Below are 10,215 nucleotides of genomic sequence, written 5' to 3' on the forward strand. Positions count from 1 at the left end.
CTGTAAAAAACGTTACCAAAATGAGAAGAGAGACGAGTTGTATTTAAAGAGATGGACGAGGAGAGACTTCCCGTAACTGTTGCATAACGTGCGCTCGTTAGTGGGGATTTGGCAAAGATCTCGGGAAGTTCAAGCTACGAACTTATTCCCCAAGACTCGCTATCTCTCTCTTTCTTATCTCGTTTAAATATTTCGAGAGGATAAACATCATGACGTTTTTATTTTCTAGACAAACTGCTTGTCGTTTCAAAATAAAATGCATGTTGTTTTTGAGATTTTAAATGACAAAATGTTGAGCTTAACTTGGTCCAAAAAGAATATTTTTATCGGGCCGGAGGCCCTCCACCAAGACCCAAGACCCAGCCTAAGCCCACGCCAAGCCGAGCCGGCCGGACGGCGGCGGCGGCACGCGCGTGGGGAGTCTTCCTCTCTCTCCAAGCTGTTTAACACATGATATCAAGTGGTCATATATAAACACCTCATTTCCTCTTGTTCCCACCGATGTGGGACAAATATCTTCTTCTCATTATTATTGTTTTTTGGGCTGTTGAACACACAGGCCCATGTCATTTATTTTTCACAATTTCCATTAAAGCTTAATGGCTATAAATGGATCCAACAAAAATTTGCCATACTTAAGCTCATTTCTATCATCTAAAGCCATTGGGAGCATGGTCACATCTTATAAGATATAAGTGAATTTTGAATTTCTCTTTGACAGGTGCAGTTACGGGTTTAAAAAAGCGTGCTAAGGCTTCGCCTTAGCGTGAGGTGACCTTTGTTTGGGGGTCGCCACCTCGGAGTCCTGAAGCAAGGCGAATTCAAGAAAGCGTCGCTTCAACCTTGCCTCGAGCCGCTTTGGAAGCCTCACGCTTCACTGCGACTAACGGTAAGTTTCCAATCAAAACTTATTTTACATTTAAAAAAAAAAGTTTATGTTGGTTTGATTTTATGTTTTAAGACTTTGTTGGTTTGATTATCTGCTTTTTGAACATTTTGTTGGGATTAATTTTCTTTTAAGTTTTATTTTATGGAGAACTATTTATTTTTAATTTTAATGGTCTAGGATAATTACAAAGAATAGAAGAATCTGAATGATTTATATGTCCTAACCCCTAATCTTACGTTTAGGTTCAGACTACACCTTAAGTTGGTGAGGCGTTACGAAGTGAGGCTATAGCTTGGAGGCGAGCTTGACCTTCCCATCGCCTCAAGGGTTGAAGCGCTATTTTAAACCCAGTGCAGTTGCAATGGTAGTTTTGATTCTAATTTTCAAGAATCATGGTCTAAGTGATTGGAATGTTAGGTTACTTGAGCACGTTATGCAGAGTTATCCTCTACAGCAAAGACAAGAAACAAAGCAAATGAAAAAAAACCTTTGTTTTATTTGTTAGGTCCCTCACGTAAAACACAAGGCAATTTTATTTTTCTGTGAACAAAAACCATTAGACAGAATCTTCGGAACATAAAACAAAAGATGTGTAAAGCATTCAAATAAGTGATTATGTCCTTCTGTTTGCTTACCGATCTTCTACATCAAAACAATGTTATATAAAAATAAGGAACATCTCATATATAAAAAATACGTTGATGAACTTTGTACTATTTCTTTATATAAAATGGGTTTTGAATTCCGAATAGTGACCAAGAAAAATGAAAGTAATTTTTTTAAATAAATGAACATGTTTTAAAACTTTTAAATGAACCCATTTCGGAGTGAATAATCAGTTATTCAAAGCGGCGTTTACATTTAGCAATTAACTTCTCAAATGGGTTGTTTAAATAAGTTTCTTCATTCGTCCTTGTTACGAGGTGGGCTCTCCTGGATCTAAGTTTCTGGTCCTTCTGTGCTTGAGACGATTTGGAGAAGCGAAAGGGTAGTCACCGGCGAGGGCTTTGCGGTGGTCTTGGGTTGCTTGTTCGGGACCTGTCACCGATAAAGTTCGTTGGTCTCTGCTATCCCGGAGTTTATCATGTGTATGGCTCTCTCTTTCCGGTCTTAGATTGTCTTGTATGGGTCTGAGATTGTCTTGTCCTTCTATTGGAGTCTAGCGGGTTTCAGGAGCCATATCCACACTGCTTTCCATGTTTAATTCAATATCTCCAGCCGCATCACAAATGGGGTATACAGCTTCTGCATATGCAGACTGAAGCTTCTCCAAATTGTAGACCTCAAACACAAGAGATTCCACACTGATTTTTTCTTTTATAGCAGCTACTATGGCATGTGAGCATGGAATCTTGAGCGACTGGAATGCAAAACAACTACAAGAATTTGTTGAGAGGTTTACGTGGAATGAAATTCCATTCTTGTCTTTCACATCAAACTCTAATGCGTTGATCCGGCTAACAAAAAATCATCCGCTCTGCTCGAAGTTTCCCTCAAGTATCTGTAGAACCCGTGGGGTCAAATGGCCACTTCCTTCGTTGATAACGTTGCAACGTTCCGCAAACCAGGTCATCAGTTTTGAACGAATAAATTCGATCATAGACAACACAGGGTACTCCCTTGCCTCGCGAAGTACAGCATTCCAAGACTCAGCCACATTGCTTGTCATAATGTTGTAGCGATTTCCTTGAAAATGGGATCTAGCCCAATGCTCAAAACCGATACTTATCAGGTAGTCAGCGCATGAGGGATTAATGGTCTTTATTTCATTGAAAGAGCTGTAGAATTCTGCAAGACGAAACGCCCTAGCCGCCTTGCCTTCCAGGAACCCAAGATGTTTGTTTTTGAAATATGTGCGGATGTTGCGTTTCAGGTGCAAGATGCATGCACAATGTTTAGCAGCCGGGTATACCTGGTCATATCAGAATAGTTAGCATATATATATATTTTTAAATAATATTTGTTCAAAAGTAGTAAGTTGGGTCTGCGAGGTAAGTACCTTTGCAATTCCATAGTAAATTGAAGAGTGTCTATCCGAAATGAAGACAAGAGTTTCAGAGTTGGGGACGAATTGTAGAAGCATTGTGAAGAACCACTCCTAAGCTTTGTCATTTTCACTGTTTACAATACCAATTGCCAAGGGAAACACTTGGTAGTTACCATCCTGTGCTGGTGCTGAAGCTGTTAGTAAGCAACCGGAAAATTTACCCCTTAAGTGTGCTCCATCTACAATGATGACATTGCACATGTGTTTAAACCCACTAATAGATGCACCAACTGCGAGGAACATGTATTTGAATCTATCGCCAATGGTTGGATCGTTTTCAGTATGAATTTCTGCCTGGATTTGCAAGAACAAGTCTATTTAAATAATCAGGAAGCAAATTATAAGAACTCCCTGGAGATCTTTTTGCGTATTCTTTAGCCACCTCCCTTGATCTCCATGCCATCCAATACGAAATTCTCATATTGTGATCACCCAGCATAACTTGAACTATCTCATTTGGACGTGGGCCCATTCCATTTCCAACGAACCTTGCCCTCATCAATTCTCCTATCACACCATGTGTAGCCTGCTCTTCGTATCCTGGAAAAATTACAAAGAGTCAGTTGCAAATAGTGGAATGTGTCGGGTGTAACATTTTACATATAACTTCGTGGCAAGGGACATCATAATCTTGTATTTTCAGAAATCAAGCATTATTGGATTATAACTGGTTTTATATCTATATTGTGTTGTCCCATGTATAACTCGTTATGCGTACGTAAGTTCATTTTTGTTATATTAATCTATAGTACTTATTAAAAATTACCAGCTCTTTCATCTATTGAACATGTATGTTGTAGTTGAACACGGCGAATTTCAAAGTTTTCCACATTCTTCAACTTAATTGCATAAACTCGCCACATGCACTTTAAACTGACACAACAAAACACCATCTTGTCGGGCGACGAACGAGTGTGTCTGAATCTGAATTTGTGTCGTAAAGCATAAAGTGCCATATGGTGTTTGAAATCGTCCCTACTGCTAAATACCCTTCCTTGATAAAGATGATCATATCCGATTGTTTGGTTCCCTACAAATTTGTGGATTTTTAGTAAACAGCCAGTAGGATACTTCAAACATATTTTACATTGATATTGATATTTCACATTACAAAAGGTCGTTACACTTAGCCGTTTTACCATATTTTGCATCACTGGTTCACAAAGAGAAAACGTTACACCCCGTACGATATTTTACACAAAAAGACAATATGCAGCTTATTGATAGTTAAGATTTAAAAGTCGGGACCCAACCCACCGCTAACATCCTCGGCATCGGAAGAGGAATCAACGTCGATCACCAAATCAACACGAGCAATGTTACTAGCGCTCCCAACTCCAAGGCTGAGATCGAGACATGGTTCATTGATGCGAGTGTTAGAGATATCGGTTGCAATAGCTTCGACGTCAGCGGCCGGTGGAGGGGTAGCCCTGTAACTCTCGGCTGGGGTACCTCCTGGTTCAACGAGACGAAACATTTAGTCAGCTTTTAGGGTTTAAGCTAATATTACAGATTACTTGTAATACAAGAAATAAAAAACCCACCGTTTCCAACATTTGCACGGTTGTTGGTGGCGTCCGGTATGATAGGAGCCAATGGTGAGGTTGGAGACAGGGTAATGATGTTCTCATTGTCGTTTATTCTATCGGAGGATCCGGTGAGCTATGGACTTGCATATCAGCTTCTTCGCTTCCGTAAGCACTGCAAGAGGTCTCTTTTATTTCAGTATGTGGTTTAGTTTCATATTTCGAATGTGTTAGTATGCTTCTCCATTATGGGGCTTTGTCTTCAGGATATGCAGTTTCTAATTCCTGACTTTTGGCTCTGAAAGGATTGCATTCCTTGTCAGCTTTGTGTTGTAACAATGGATCAAATGTTCTAATAAATTCAACAGATGACAAAAAAAAAAAGTTTCTTCGATTAAAAACAACAAAATATAAAATAATTAAAATATAAATATAATTTAATATTTTTTTTATAATACTAAACAAAATATACGAAGTGATGAATATAAAGTATAACTATTCAAATTCTTCATTAAAAATACTCATGAAATTTATTTAAATAATGCTGTGTTTACATAGAAATAAATTTAGAAATCGTGGTCGATGTAAGGGACAGAGATGTGGATACATTAGAGAGGGAAACTCTAACGCATCACCCATCAATAGGCATCAAAAAAAAATTCTAACTACTAGGAGAGGATGGAAGAAACCATAAAAGATGAGATTGTACAATTAATCTTTAACACCTATAAAAACCGAAAATAACATCCGTGCGGATGTTTTTGGTTAAATTAACTTTTCAATATCACACATTGAATACTGACTTTGAAAACATAACTTTCACTACTTTTTTTGGTTGATGAGTTTTTGTTAATTGTTTATATTATAGATTAATCAAACTGAATTTAACCTATAAACAATATTTTAAAAACCAATACTGATAATCGTGCGATATTTTTTTATCATGATCAACAGGTCTGACTACGTTAAACCTGATTCGATTGAATATAAATATAGAATAAAAGTTTGATGAGTTTTTACCTAATTAATTGTCTTTGGATTTTGTTATTTACTCAATATGTTTTCAGTTCACAATTTTATCTGGTTTGACCGTCGGTCCAGATTTTTAAAGCCTGCCTCCAACTTAAAAGTTAAAAGAAACCAAATATAATCTCGTAACGCTAGAACTAAATGTAATTTAATTCCGTACGGCCCATACCTAAGAATATTTAGACTTGGTTTCGTGTTGAACAAATACCCAAAACCAGGTAAATTTTACTTGCTGACTGCGCCACGTACCCGGGAAACAAAAAGGCTAAAGAAACCCAATGTTTTGTTTTAAATCTTTGTGAATAAAAAAAATGGTTTATAATCGTTTACGCAATTTAAAAGTTCGCATTATTTTTTTTCAAATATATATATATATATATATATATATATATATATATATATCAAATAACTAAATCGTTTTCAATTTGTGGCACTGAAATACTTTTGCACAACTGTTTAGCACGGAGAAAAAAAATTATAGATGATAATTCAGTTCAAGATAGTTTGTATACTAAGTTATTGTCTTAATAGGTTGTTTATATTAATTTTTTTCTATATGTTATAACGTGATTGCATATGGTGTCTATTTACCTAATCATTGTAATCCGTTTATTTAACATATATGCTAAGCATTAAAGCATATACATTTTTGGTATTGGACCAAAAGACCAAGAAGAAGAAGAAGCCTAAGGTGTCTGTAAACAAGTCTATCCTGAAGAAGGAAATCCCCAGGATGTCCAAGGCTGTTACTAACCAGGTATGTATATCTCTTCTACTTTAGATGTCAGTTTTGTATTAAATATGTTTTTAACTCTAGTTAGTGGTGCTGTTGTCAGTACTCTGATTTACAATTGCTCTTTATTTTATTAATCTGCTTCTGAGTGGAGAGTTCATATACATGGCACATGGTAATTATTTTATTTTTTGGTTTCTTCCATGTTGGATGAATATAAGCTAACATCATGTAAGGCTCCTTTGTGTGATGTCTTGAAAGAATTATCACACTTTGGTTTTGGCGTTGATCTGCATAATGATTCTGTTTATGATAAACTTTTCTGTTTTTAGAGGGGAATGATAAGAAGACAGATGTATGATTATCGAGAACCAATGAAACAAACTCAGTCCCACTTGAATCTCCCAGACAATAAAAGTCCTAAAAGAAACTGTTTACTAAAATGTTATATGGGTCCTTTATATACTGTAGGCCAGTTCACAATATGTCCCTGTATTATTATTATCAAGTAAAAGCTTTGTAAACTGTAACTAGTCTTCTTCTTCTCTGCTTCACAACTTCTGCACAACCTATGATGCTTTTCTTTTTTCTCTTTAAGTGGCAGTCATATCAGGGAAAGAGGTGAAGGACGTGTGGTGGTTGTGGCTGTCGCTGTGGCTGCTCCTGATATGGAGTAACTTCCCAAGGAGAGAAGTGTATCCTGTCAAACCCGTAAGGCGCATCCCAAACAACTGTATGACAGAGCCAGAGAGTTCTCATCACGCCAGGCACATCACTGTTGCCGAAGGTGGTGGAAGTGATTGTCCCTACATGGTTTTCTCCATCATATTCTCGCACCTTCTTCACTCTCATACCGCACATCCAGTCCACGAGAAGACTGTCACGATAAACCCTTGGAGAGACCAAGAAGTCTGAATCTGGATCCAGTGGGGGAGTAGGTTAACTCCACAGGCTTTGACTGCATTAGACTGCCTATGGCCTTGGAAAAGGCATCGAGGTTGATGCTGTGGCGCACCCAGCTCTGGGAATGAGCTCTTGATGTCGCAAAATGTGTGATAGCGGATCCCAATACACTCACAAACACAACCGTATCTCCTGCCCTTAGAGCATTTGCTCGAACAAAGGAAGCCCATTCCTCTCCTACCGTGTACCCTCCAGTCTCAACATCAAACACAAGCTTCATCTGACAGCCTAAGTATGTCTGAATGAGGGGGGACCATCGCAGCTGGAAAACACATCTCTGTCAAGTTTGATGGCTCAAGAAGCTTGGACAGTCGGAAGAAACCGTGAGGAGAGTGGTCAGTAAAATTGTTTTGATGAGTTTTACAAGGACTGAGGCAGACCGTTGTGAAGAGTTCGTCAGTGGCCATGTCTCCAAAACAGTGCTTATGTGTAACGTTGCAGAGGCAAGGAGGCATGTAACGACACAGTGTATCCTCCGAAGTATTACAATACTGGGCGGTATATAGTAGGCAGAGCCCAGAACCGGCGATCCTGTTACCATCTCCCATACCGATGGCTTTCTTGACATCCTGACACACACAAAAGAATCCGAATCCGAATCCTCTCAGACCCGCTTAGTCTAAACCACCAGATTTACGCGCCAAAATCAAAAATCTCCGAAAACCAAAACTATCATAATCGCTCCGGTCGTTCGAACAAAACTATATCCCTATGATCAACATTGCGCCGCGAAGCAAGTCCGATCAAGATTGATCGTGAAATTCTAAACTTGGATCAACTTTTACAGTCTAAAAAGAAACCTAAAAATCCACCGAAACTAACCTGATTAGACTCGGTTTCTTCTCTGCAAGCGAAGAGCGAGGAGTGTGGGTTCTGCGAGAGAGAGAGCGTGAGAGGGAGAGGGAGATAAACAGGCGGCTATTTCTAATTTTGTTTTTCGATCTGAATTTGGACGTGAAAAATCCAAATTATATAACCGATTAACTAGCGCGTCGCGTCCGCCTATATGATAGGGTATATAATACACACATCCTACGCTATTTAACTTATTAGATCTAATGGGCACATGTTTTATTAACATTTTCCCTTTAATCTAAACCAAAGTACTTTTGCAAGTTTTGTAGATTTTACCGAATTTATATTCCTCAAATCATCTTATATATTAAAACAGAAGTCACAACCTTGATTCATTTGTGATTTTTTAAAAAAACGGACCTAATAGACATATTCTTATTAAGTCATGTTACATTTAATCTCTAGTCTTATCATTTAAATTTTGGACCTACCAAAATTTTTTATTAGACTATCAATAATTAGATTAAAACAATAGATGATCCATTGGATTTATAGATAATATTAATTAAAATAGATATAATTTAATGTTGTAATACTATATATCCATATGTTAATTATTTAAATAGTTGTCGATGTTAAATTTTAAAATTATGAAGATTTTTTTTAAATAACAAAAATCATATTATCTAACAATGATTAATCTTTACTACCTTAAACCAATCAAAACAGATTTTAAACTATATAGTTTATTTTAAAAATTAAACAAAAACTAAATGTTTAAATATTCACTCGATAATATAAATCTGTGAAGCGAAAATTTTAATTTTTTAAAAAACTTTTCTAAATTTTTGAAATGTTACAATATTTTTGAATATGATAATAAAACAATATTTTACTAATCTTTATATATATAGTTACGATTTTAATAATGAAATAATAATCTGAATATATATATATATATATATATATAGAAGAAGATACAAATACATGTGAAAGTTTGAAACAATCTATTCAATGAAAAACATACCGTAAACTTATTATGTTTTAAAAATTGATAGACACATATATATTATAATATATACCAATTTAAAATTGAAAACAAAATGTTTATATAAAAATAAATGAAAACAAAAATCCGCGCAATTGCGCGGATCGAGATCTAGTCTTATATATTTAAATAGCAGTATTTCAAGGGCTTATTTGCTGAATAACCTAAATCATAAGTAAAATTAAGTGCATGCGTATGATGTTGACATAATTAAGTAAATAATAATTATGTCTCTTTTGATCCGGTTATAACTCTCTCTCGTACAAGTAGCAGATGAAATGAAGAAGGTAATGCCACTTCACTTAAATTAAATATGGCTAATAATGAGGCCACATCACACACATACGAACCACATCATCCAAATTAAATGAGGCCACATCATACACATACAAACCACATATGTTTTATTGTTTCAGTAAATATGTAGAGGATAATAGAAAAACAATAGTTTGATAAATGGTGTAGTCCATTCATTTGTGTAAATATAATGATGTCGTTCTCCATTAAAGAATAAATGTTGACAAATGTGTAGATGATGTAATATGGTAAAGTTACAATGTCTTGCGTACTATTCCTTAAGGAATTGAATATCTCTAATCTAATCAGGATATGTCAACCTACATCCAAGATATAAACAGTTTCTCACGTTTTCAAATATCAAGTGTACCTAGATTCATACCACTATACTATATGGTGGATATAGTATAGTACGTTTACAGTGTACTGTGAAGCAAACTTTAGTAGCAAAGTTATATGGATGTTCAACTACTATATTATTGGATAGAATAGACTGACACTACAACATGGATGAGTTCATATTACTAATACAAGTAACGGAGCAACGAGGGTGAGTTATTGAAACCCCCACCCAGATGATAACACTAAACTCTAACCTGAAAATGTCAACCCACATCCGAGATATAAACAGTTTTCCCCGTTTTCAAATAATGACATTCACCAGGTTCATAATACTATACTACACAGTGGATATAGTATAGTACTTTTAGAGTGTACGAGGAACTAAACTTTAGTTCTGGTTCAATAATTTAGAGGACTTTAGTAGCAAAGTTATATGAATGTTCTACTATTCAATTATTGAATATAATAGACTGACACTACGACATTGACGGGTTCATATCACTAAACCCTAAACTCTAATCACTAAACCCTAACCCAAACATAAAC

At 36.1% G+C, this 10,215-nt stretch overlaps 1 long non-coding RNA gene across 1 annotated transcript; it reads right to left on the minus strand.

Moving 5' to 3' along the window:
* Positions 1 to 6,563: 6,563 nt before the first annotated feature.
* On the minus strand, positions 6,564 to 8,114 carry LOC106309946. The gene is made up of 2 exons (XR_001263653.1): positions 8,010 to 8,114; positions 6,564 to 7,756 (listed from the first exon to the last, which is right to left on the minus strand). It is a non-coding gene; the product is annotated as an uncharacterized LOC106309946 (long non-coding RNA).
* Positions 8,115 to 10,215: the final 2,101 nt, after the last annotated feature.

Source organism: Brassica oleracea, chromosome C8 (genome assembly GCF_000695525.1).
Source record: "Brassica oleracea var. oleracea cultivar TO1000 chromosome C8, BOL, whole genome shotgun sequence".
Classification (NCBI taxonomy): domain Eukaryota; kingdom Viridiplantae; phylum Streptophyta; class Magnoliopsida; order Brassicales; family Brassicaceae; genus Brassica; species Brassica oleracea.